Below are 11705 nucleotides of genomic sequence, written 5' to 3' on the forward strand. Positions count from 1 at the left end.
TTTACTTGACAGCCGTCATAACTGAGCTCTTCTCATCAGCTTTCAAATACAAATGCAGAATTTCAGATATTACTGCATTTTCTTTAGTGCTTCTCATGTTCTTCTCTTTATTTTCGCTTCCAGATTTCGTAACGTCTGAGTTAGCGTCTATTTGGATTTTGTTTGTTGCTTATTGTTATGTTTACTAGCGATACATACTTCTGTCTGTGTTTATTTTGCCTACTTTCATTTCTCTTACTTTCATTCTACACTGTTTTCGGAATCGTTATTATGGTTTATTTTCTTTTGTCTTTCTGTTAATTTTTCGTATTTTTTTTATCCTTTTTTATTGTTATTGTTACCCTTGCCATCTCTTTTTATCTATTTTTTTTTTCATTCTCTTGCATTTACTCTCGTTTTATCTTGCATATCCTTCAGGCTTAATTTTAGAAATGTTATCGCTGTTGTTTCCTTTTGGCAATTTTCTGTTCACATGTTTTCTGTTTTTCCCTTCGTTAGCCTCATCTTTATTACAACTACATATGACTTCTGTTCCTTTTTAGCAATACATCGTTTTTTCTTTATTTCTAAAACATTTACTGTCGTTACTTCCACTCGCCTGTGTTCCAGTAATTTTTTGTTTGTTTTTCACTTCCTTCTTATGTTTTATTACTTTTACGTCCAAGTCTTCTCATCACTATGCGTTTTTTCTCTTAGTTTTAGAATTGTTACTGCCATTAATTGCATCCTCCAGTGTTTCGTTTGGGTCTTTTCAAATTTTTTTTTCACTTCTTGATTTTTATCTTTCATTATTTTCATATCTAATTTTTCTCTCTCTATAATTATCATTACATCTATTTTCCTTAGTTTTAGTTTAAGAATCTGTCGTTTTTATCTATCTTTTTTTTTTTTTTTTTCACTCGCTAATGTTCTTTTCCGGAGTTTTCTGTTTTTTTTCCACTTATTTGTTATGCTTTATTGTTATGCTTTTATTGCTACTCCGGTTATAATTACATCTAATTCTGCTCAGTTTTACTTTTAGAATTGTTACTGCCATTTTCCCCCCACTCGCTAATGTTCCGCTGGGGTGTTTTCTGTTTTTCGCTTCGTTATCTTCATCTTACTGAGTTTACGCGCTGTTAATTTTGTCAGTGTGTTTCTCCGATTTCTCCCCTGAACGCCCACCCGGTTATCGGCTCTTGCACTCCACTCCACCACTCCCGCCATTACCTTAATTGTGCTCCTTACTCACTATTTTTCCTCTCCACTTACACACCATTCCTGCTAAAATGACCGAGGATAAGTCTGTTGGAGGTACACTCATCGCGCTACCATCGCCACCCTTGTTCCTGTCTCTCCCTTACCGCCATCACCTCCCTTCTTGCGTCTTCCATTCTTTTTCCTTTACTCATCATCATTCTTCTTCTCCCTCTGTGTCTTGTACTCCTGTAACGCGATATTCTTAATTTTTGTTGCTTAGTTTCTGTTTTCCTTATTTTCATCTATCATCTTCCATTTTTCTCCCTGTTCCTCTTCTCCTTACTATATATCATTACTTCCATTCCTCTCTTTCTCTTCTTATACCCTTCGTTATTACTACCTTTTTTCTACTGCCTCTTTCTCTCCCCTCCTCTGTCTCCCATTCTTTCTCCTTTATTCCATCACCTTTCTTCTCCCTGTCTCGTACTCTGTTATTCGTTATCCTCAATTTTTCTTCCTTCGTCTCTCTTTTCCTTACTTTTATCTTCCGTCACCTTCCATCCTTTCTCCCTTTGTTTCTCCTCTTATGCTACACCATTACGTCCTTCCTCTCTCCCTTACTTTCTTACACAATTTCATGTAGCATCCCTCCCGCTCCACCTACCTTTCTCTCTCTCTCTCTCCCTTCCTTACCGCCTCAACTAACCTCAACCATCAACTCCCTTCCTCTTTCCCCTTGAACCGCCACCGTGGGAAGGAGAGTGCGAACCAATGAACAAACGAACCAGTCTAAGTGAGAGGAGAGAAAGAAAGAGGTAGAGAGCAAAGCAAAGAAAAAAGAAAAGTCAGTCCCATGTAGGCAGCCTTAGTAGTTAGGCTCAGGTAGTCAAGTAGTTAGGTTCTCCAGGGGCTAGAACGACAGCGTCCCCCTCACGTCCATCCAATCAAGGGCGCGAGTGAGGGAGAGCGAGGGAGAGTGAGGGAGAGTGAGGGAGGAAGGCAAATGTGCTGTTCCTCTTGAGCGCTTCAGGGTAACGGAGGACGCAGGAGGCTGGGGTTAAAATTGACCTTCGACTGACTGCTCTGGACTCCCTCCCTCTCTCTCTCTCTCTCTCTCTCTCTCTCTCTCTCTCTCTCTCTCTCTCTCTCTCTCTGCTGTGGCCCCTTCAGGAGATGAGAATTGTTGTAATCCAAGAAACAGCAAGAAGGAAGATGAAACAAGGATTAAGAATAAATAAATAAAGAAGGTGGAGAGAATAAATGAGCGAAGAAATGATAAAAACGAAAGCAGGTGGTTAGCTACTGTGGTAACTAGATTCTCTCTCTCTCTCTCTCTCTCTCTCTCTCTCTCTCTCTCTCTCTCTCTCTCTCTCTCTCTCTCTGATTTTCTTACTCTCAACTTCCCTCTTTCAACATCTGCCTGTCTCTCTCTGTCTATCTGTCTGTCTGTATGTATATCCGGCTGTCTTTCCGTCTCTGCTTGTCTGTTTTAATTCCACCCTCCGTTTTTTCTTCCAATTTAGTTCATTCTTCTTGTCATTCCAGGAGGGAGGGATGAATGGCGTGGGATGTCATAACTGATGAAGGAATAGCCAGGACGCAAAGAAAATAGGGGGGAATGAAGCACAAGAAAAAAAAAAGCAAGAGGGAGAAAAAAGAATAGCGGGAAATCGTAATTGAAGTTAAAACGAAAAAGCAAGTGATAGAATATTCATGAACTAAATTAAGCACATCGACAGACAGCCAGAGAAAACGGTGGTAGGAGAATGAGAGCCAGGTCCACACACACACACACACACACACACACACACACACACACACACACACACACGTAACATGGTCGGGCTGGATAGAATTAGTCGCGATACAAGCTTGGGAAGATGTACCAGAGAGAGAGAGAGAGAGAGAGAGAGAGAGAGAGAGAGAGAGAGAGAGAGAGAGAGAGAGAGAGAGAGAGAGAGAGAGAGAGAGAGAGAATCACCATGACAAATCCTGGTGTTTGTCAAGTAAGCAACGATAAAAAGAGATCACAGGCAACTCATCACGAAACGCAGCGAGGAGAGAACACACACACACACACACACACACACACACACACACACACACACAAAGATCCTCACAGAAGGGGTGGGAGGGGGAGTTGGGAGGGGGGTATGGTTTTGCCAATAGGATTACTCACAAATCCTGAAATCCTGCAGCTTCTTGTATCTACTCCAGAGAGGGATGCGAGATTTCCCTCCTCTCTTTCCTTCCTTTTTCCTCGCTCCGTGACGCCCCGCCGCCCTTCCGCTCCGTGCCACTTACCGGAGGTGTGACGGCACTTCTGTCCTCGCTAGGTGATGGTTTTTCCAGCGGCGCGACGGGGGGAGCGGTGCCAACGGTGCCATGTTTCTTGTGAGAGGCGTAGAGTGAGAGGGGAAGGGGACTGGCTCGAGTGGAAAAGGAAGGGAAGGGAAGAAAGAGGCCCAGGCGAAGGAGATGAGGAAGTGACGTGCGTTGGTGGTAGAAAGAGGGAGAAAAATGTGTGGTTTCCGAGGTTGACGTGTGTGTGTGAGTGTGTGTGTCTGTATGTGTAGGAAAGGTTCGTAGGTATAGAAAGGAAGTGAAAGGCGTGAAAGAGCTACTGATGGGGAGAGAGAGAGAGAGAGAGAGAGAGAGAGAGAGAGAGAGAGAGAGAGAGAGAGAGAGAGAGAGAGAGAGAGAGAGAGAGAGCTGTGTTTAGATGGAAGTAGGTAGGGAAGGGAAGGAGGTTTGGGTTCCAGAGAGAAGTTGTGATAAGTGTTGTTGTTAGGAAGGAAGGGAGAAAGAAGGGGAGGAGGGAGGGAGAGGGGAAGACGAAAATAAATACGCAAGCTGCAAAGGAAGGAAGCAGGAAGGAAGAGAGGAGCTGGAAAGAAGGAAGTAAAGAAAGATAGCAAGAAAAGAGGAAGGAAGAAGAACAGGAATTCATAAGTTGGGGTCTTAAGGCTGATGGGAGTGCACTGACCAACACTGAGCAGGACAGACCAACACAAGCTAACTGTCAGACCAATACAGACCAACATGAACCAACACAGACCAAAGCAAACGAAGAACAGACCAAAACAAACCAACACAAAACAAAAGACAGACCAAAACAGACCAACACACTCCAAAACAGACAAAAACAGATAAGAGTAAACGAAAAGAAACAAAAATAAACGAGAACAGCCCGATACAAGCCAACATACAGACCAAGGCAAACCAAAAACAGACAACACAGACCAAAACAGACCAACAAAAAGCAGAAAACGGACCAAAACGGAGGAACGTAAACTAAAACAGACCTAAAGAGACCAACAAAAAGTAAAAAAAAAAAAACGAAAAGACGAAAACAGAAGAACACAAACTAAAACAACAAAACAAACCAACACAGGATACAAACACAAACCAACATACAAACCAACACAGACACCCCCACAAAAAAAAAAAAAAAAGAAAACGACCAAAACAGACCACAGCAGACCAATATAGGCCGTTACCCATAAGTCACCCCAGAACGTTCCTCCTGTCGCCCGGAAAATTGAGACGCGGACCAAATCTTCATACGAAAAATAAAGGGAAAAATTATGGGCAAGGATAAGAATATGGAGGCGAAAATACCCATAAATTGATATAAAAACCACCATAACATTAAGCAAACTCCCTATACACGAGGTAAAATATGGACACACACACACACACACACACACACACACACACACACACACACACACACACCTAATAAAATTAAATTGCCGTCTTTTTTTGCGGAAGTATTTCTACATTAGCAAATATTACCGTGGCCAGCTTTTCCTTATTCCCCCCGACGCTGACGAGGAGGAGGAGGAGGAGGAGGAGAAGGAGAAGGAGGAGGAAAAGAGAAATAATAATAATGAAAGAGTCGGCAGGATTGCGGGAGAAAAAGAGGAGAGAGGAAGGATGGAGAAAAGGAGTGGGGGAGATGGAAAGAGGAAACCGTAGAAGGGAGAGAAATATTGGAATGGGGGGAAAGGTGAAGAATTGAAGTAGGAGAGGAGAGAAGTGATGTAGGAGGTAAGGAACAATGATAGGAGGAAGATGAAGAGAGAGGAATGGAGGGAAAAGGTGAAGAATATAGGTAGGGAAGAAGAAAGGAAAATAAGTCAGGTAAGAGACAACAGATGATAAAAGGGAGATTGACAGAGAAGAATAAAGGGGAAAAAAAGGCGGAGAACAGATACAGGAGAGAAGGAAATAAGGAAGACAGAGGCAAGAAATGATTAAAGAAGTGGAGAAAAGAGGTAGGAGAGGAATGAGGTAGCAAGGAGGTAAGAACCAGAGGGGAGGTAAATTTCATGCTGAGATACACAGGACAGGAAACATTTGAATAAACATCTCCTGGGCCGTGCCGTTATTGCATCACTTCGTTTTGAGACTGCGAGGCCCCTGCTTCTTATTACTCCTGGAAATGGACACGGGGGGAGCCTTAGGGGTGGCTGAGGGCGGGTGGGTGGGGGAAGGGCTGTAATGGTTCCGGAGTTAAAGGTGAGCAGGACAGGTGTAATAGGGAAGATCAGGTGTACGTGTAGATTTATGAATAGTATATACATACATATACACATCCATTCATCCATGCATTCATACAGATATACAAACATTCATTCACACATACGTAAAGAAAAATATACTTCTTTTTAACTATAAAGTTGAGGGAGCATTGAACGCTTCATGCACAGACACTTGTGATGTATAAACACATACGTGCATACATAAATAGAGAGGCAGCCAGACTCAAAGGAACACAGACACATAAACAGACAGACAAAGGGAAGTTAAAAGGAAAAACATTAAAAGAAAACTCGGAGAGAGAGAGAGAGAGAGAGAGAGAGAGAGAGAGAGAGAGAGAGAGAGAGAGAGAGAGAGAGAGAGAGAGAGAGAGAGAGAGAGAGAGAGAGATACTCGTACACGAAGTTAAACAAAAACCCAAGAAAATTAATAAAAAAAGTGATGGACAAAAGAAAAGAGAGAGAGAGAGAGAGAGAGAGAGAGAGAGAGAGAGAGAGAGAGAGAGAGAGAGAGAGAGAGAGAGAGAGAGAAAAGAGCTAGTTGGTCCCTAATGTTAACTTCCCCTCGAGTAGACAACTTAATTAATCCAGGTACAATCTCATTACCTGTGAAAGGGATGGAGCGGAGGACGGAGGGCAGGAGGCAGGCAGGCAGGCAGGGAAAGAAGGGAGATAGGAAGATCAAAACTCCTGTCAAAAAACCCTCACTCTGAAGGAAAGAGAGAAGAGTGGAGGGAGGGAAAAAAAGGGTAACCGTTTGATGAGTAAAGTTATCTTTTGTAATCTTTGCATTATTATTTTTATTAGCAGGATCCTATGAAAGCGACATTTTTTTTTTCTCTCTCTCTCTTCCCCCGGAGTTTGAAGATAAGAGAAAGCGATTAGGGGGAAGAAGAGGAGGAGAATCGGGAAGAGAAGAAAGGAGAGAAGGACGAAGAGGAAAATAGGGAAAGCAAGGGACAAAGAGATGAAAATGAGCAAGACGAGCAGGAGGGGAAGAAAATGAAGTAATGGTTGGAGGACTTAGAGGTAAAAAGAAAGGGAATTGGGATAAAATATTACTAAGATAGAAGAGATAAGACGTGAGGGACGAGGCGGACTTAGAGAAAAGAAAAAAATAGGGGACGTGGGGAAAAAAGATAGGGTAAGAAAGACAAGGATAAGGAGATGATAAAGAAGCCGTAATGTATGAGAGAGACAGAAAAGAAAGTAAGGGAAACAAAGTAGGAAAAGTGGGTGTCTGTTTTTTTTAAACGGAAACTAAAGGAAACGAGAAAAGTACGAAAGGCAATGTAAAAACAAAACGAGGTAAAATATAAAATAAATTGACAAATAGATGGAGAAAAAAACAAAAAAAAAAAACAAGGGGGAATAGAATGAAACTGAATGTATGTATGTATTTTTATTTCATCTCCCACTGACAATAACTAACACATTTTTCCTCCTCTATTTCAAAACGTGGGGTAAAAAAAGATGGAAAAACAGATAAAACACTCTCAGAAAAAAAAGAGAAAAAAAGAGTAAGAAAAAAAAACATAGCTATTTTGTCTTTGAGAAGTAAAGTTAATTCTTTCCTTGTGTCTGCTTTTTGTATTCCCTCCAGATGGCGTGGAGGAAAAAACAAAATGCAGAAAAACTTGACTCTAATTTCGTTACCCCTTTGTGTGAGAATGAAGGACGGATAAAGAAAACGGTGACATAAATTTGTTTAAGAGCCGAAAAGTTACTACGCAGCATAAGAGATACCTGCTTGCACCTTTAATTAATGATTCTCTCTCTCTCTCTCTCTCTCTCTCTCTCTCTCTCTCTCTCTCTCTCTCTCTCTCTCTCTCTCTCTCTCTCTGTACCTTAATACCAGGGAAAAATGTTAAATGATATACTGGAGGAAATGAAAGTACGGCGTAATGGAAGCAGAAATGGCTAATCTTCCCTCGCCTCTATTTCTGGCTTTTTTTTCCTCCATTGCTTCTCGTTTCCCCTCAGCGCTTTAAATGTGAAGTAAAGGTGAGAGATGTAAGCGCTGCAGGATGTCCGGTTACCTGGCGGGGATTGGGGGGAAAGGCGGTGCTGCTTTGTTACTGTCTTCTTTTCCTTCCTTCCTTTTTTTTTTTTTTTTGTTCCGGATGTTTTGTGTGTTTTGAGACAACGTTTGCTTCTGTTATTGTTCATGTAGTTGTGTGTGTGTGTGTGTGTGTGTGTGTGTGTGTGTGTGTGTGTGTGTGTGTGTGTGTGTGTGTGTGTGGTGTTGATACAGATTCATTGTAACTGTAATGGAAGAAACTCGCGGTGTAGAGCTCCCATAATAATAATTCTCATTAAAATAGTATTAGTGAAACAAAATGATCAAGCAGAAATAAGTATACGTGCATGTGTATATATGTATGTGTGTCAGCGTGGTCATTATGAGCCTACTCCCCATTCGATACTCAGCAATGCAAAACGGTTAAACTGCATCCGTAGAATCATCAACATTCACTATTCACTGCATTTCATCTCCCTTGCATTGGGTACGCCACTTCCCCCGCCCTCATTGGAAAGGGAAACTAAACAGATTAGCAAGACATTGGTTGGAAGAGGGTCAGCAGCTGTGATAGGTCTGTCAACACTCAACCCTTTCCGCGTATTGCGTGAGTGACCTCGACTCCGCGCCGCCCTTGCAGGTACGTCAGCTGTATGGGCGGGAAAAAAAAAGGTTAATTGAATTTCACCTGTGCGAGGCGTCCATCTGGCAGGCTTGGGAAGGTACGGGTCAGAACACCTGCTTCGTATGCCCCAGGTGTGTTTCAGGTGTGTTTCAGGTGTGTGGATCTTAGGGGTGGATTTTCGTTTTGTGTTTCAGGTTTGGATTCAGGTGTGTGGATTTCAGATGTAGAATTCAGGTGTGGATTTCAGGTGTAGAATTCAGGTGTGGATTTCAGGTATAAAATTCAGGTGTGGATTTCAGGTGTATGGGTTTCAAGTTTGGATTCAGGTGTGTGGATTTCAGGTGTAAATTTCAGGTGTATGGATTTCAGGTGTGGATTTGAGGCGTTATTTGTATTCTGTCACAACGCCCTGTCTCTTCATTCACACGGGAGGCTTTTGAGATCACCGCCATGCCATATATTGCTCTACACCTCCCCCTTTGTTGCCTTTATTTTATACTAGGCACTGCATGACCCTATACGTATAACTCTACTTTAAACACTGCGCCATTCCAATAACAACCTTCAATAACTTCAATACACGCCGATATTGTCCGTAAAATAATATCAAACTGGGGAGAATCAAAAAGGGGGAGAGATATTGCGCCGTAAAATAATAAGAGGAAGATTAAAGAGAAGGAAAATCAAAGGGATGAAGTATTGTTGTCTGTCTGCCTCAGTCGTTTATCTGATGGATCGCGTGTGCCAGGCCGCTGCTTGCCACGCCGCACGGAGTCTGGACTTCCCGCTTCCCTTTCAACCAGTTCCCCCTTCACTGTCTGGCTGATGCGACTGAAGGAATGATTGAGAACGAAACCACGATGGGCGTAATTTCCAAGGGAGATTTCTAACTGCAGGAGATCTTTGTCCTCTGTTTCGACTGTTTAGGATTTAATGGGTAATTACACTATGTCTGCTTGAAGTGTTGTAGGTGTAAGGTAAAATCGACGGGGGAAAGAAAAAAAGATACAGAAAATTGGTTAATAGATGTTAAGCTGGTTTAAGTATACAGGGTTAACTACAATAATATATATGAACTAGTTATTCTAAAAACTTGCTACAGTTAATACAGTAATGGAGGTGAAGGTTGTTCTCTTATGTTTTAAAACTATACGACTCTAAACTAGTTATCGTGTCAGCTAAAGCTAACTGAATTACACAGGAAACCAGGTGCAGTGTAGAGAAAAAAAGTATCCTATGTTTGAAAAAAAAATGGAGGTGAAAGTTGATATTACTTGCTGGATTCAACTACGAACACTCTTGTATACCAAGAACATAAAAAAAAAAATAATATTAATAAAATGAGCAATATTATAGAGAAAACTAACCACAGCATATACCTGAAGTAATAAAGATGAGTGCTGATGACTTGTTCACCTGACTGTTACTCATCTGAGTCTTATTACCTTGGATCTTATTTACCTGAAGGATAATCTCCTGAGTCTTATAATTTCCAGTCTTATTCGCCTGAGTGTTTCGTCCCACCACTTAAGGAAGGAAAGATTGCGATTGCACCGATAAAAAGAACACAAAGAACACGACACTCAAGGACACAAAATAAGTCGCGTTATCATGCACGAAGACGAGGAGACGAACACGAGACAAACCTGAGACAAACACGAGACATGCACACACAGAGAAAACTACTTTTAAACCTTTAATTAATTTGACCCGGGCACGTGGGAGTTGTGGAAGAAGGTGCAGCATCACTCATCCTCCAACCTCCCACACTACCTTCCCGCATCCCTCCTACACATCCATCTCTACAGTCTGGGGTGCAGCATCACTCATCTCCAACCCCCACACTACCTTACCGCACTTCCCCTACATCTCCATCTGTCCGACCTATGACGTAGCATCACTCATTACCCAACACACCATAATACTTTCACACATCCCTCCTACATCTCCATCCTAGGCTAGAGAGATGGAGGTGTAGGGGGTGTGCAGGAAGATAGTATGGGGGGTTGGGTAATGAGTGATTCTGTACCTCAGGCTAAAGAGATGGAGGTGTAGGAAGGATGCTGGAAGGTAGTGTTGGGAGTTTGGGAGATGAGTGATGCTGCACCTTAGTCTGTAGAAATGAAGGTGTAGGGAGGGTGCAGGAAGGGAGTGTGGGGGATTAGCAGTGGCTGTGTAATGCGCAGGTGATGCAGGGGAGTGTCATTCCTCCGCGTGGGTCGAAGTCTTCCTTTGATGCTGCTGAAGGGAAACTAATGTTGACCTTTGCGCCTTTGTGGTAAGTGAACATCCCGTACCTACGTACCTTGCTATTCATCTACCGGCTGTTTATGCTGTGTGGGGTACATAGAGAGAGAGAGAGAGAGAGAGAGAGAGAGAGAGAGAGAGAGAGAGAGAGAGAGAGAGAGAGAGAGAGAGAGAGAGAGAGAGAGAGAGAGAGAGAGAGAGACTAGGAGTTCTACTGGTTTTTCTTTTTCATCTTAATTTTTGTCTTCCTACTTCTATTTATCTCCCTTCCTCCCCTCTGTCTTTTTTTTTTTATCCTTTCCCTCCCCTCCCTCTCTCATCCTCTTCCTCCTTCCTCTCTCCCTCCTCATATGTTGCACTCTCTCTTCTCTCCCTCCCTCCTCACTCCTTCCTCTCCCTCCCTGCATTCTCCCACCCTCTCTGCTCTTCTCATCACTCCCTCCTCTCTCTCTCTCTCTCTCTCTCTCTCTCTCTCTCTCTCTCTCTCTCTCTCTCTCTCTCTCTCTCTCTCTCTCAGCTTCCTAACACCTTCACATTCTCAACATCTGACATAAACATTATTTTCTTTTATTTCCGGACATCAATCTTTTATTATTTCTTTACCACCTCTCTCCTCTCTTAGTGCTTCCCTTCTTTATACATTCGCCTTAATACCTCTCCCTTACTTACCCCCTGCCTTTCATCTCGTCCCAACCAGATGCGAAAGATTTCTACTCGTTATATTTTCTGTGTCTATTTCCTTTCAACTCTGTGTCAAGGTCGGGGGTTGGAATCCTGCGTGTAGTGGTATAAGGCGACCCTGGTGTTTCTGCATGCCTCTTTTGTCTAGCCCAGTCTCCCACCTCGCCTCTGCACGTCGCCGGCACGCCCACAACACTGTCTGAAAGTATTTTCTTTTTTCTCTTCTCGTTCTTCTTTCTTTTTTATTTCTTTGTTCCTGTCTTCTTTTCTGGTGTCTTTTTTTTTGTTTGCGTTCTCGCTTTTGTTGTTTTCCTTAATGTTTTTTTCTTTTTTTTTCTTTTTATTTCTTGCTCCTCTTCCTTTAATTTTTGTGTTTTATTTTCCCCTTATTTGCACCCGTTCTTTTGAT

Source organism: Scylla paramamosain, chromosome 33 (genome assembly GCF_035594125.1).
Source record: "Scylla paramamosain isolate STU-SP2022 chromosome 33, ASM3559412v1, whole genome shotgun sequence".
NCBI lineage: Eukaryota > Metazoa > Arthropoda > Malacostraca > Decapoda > Portunidae > Scylla > Scylla paramamosain.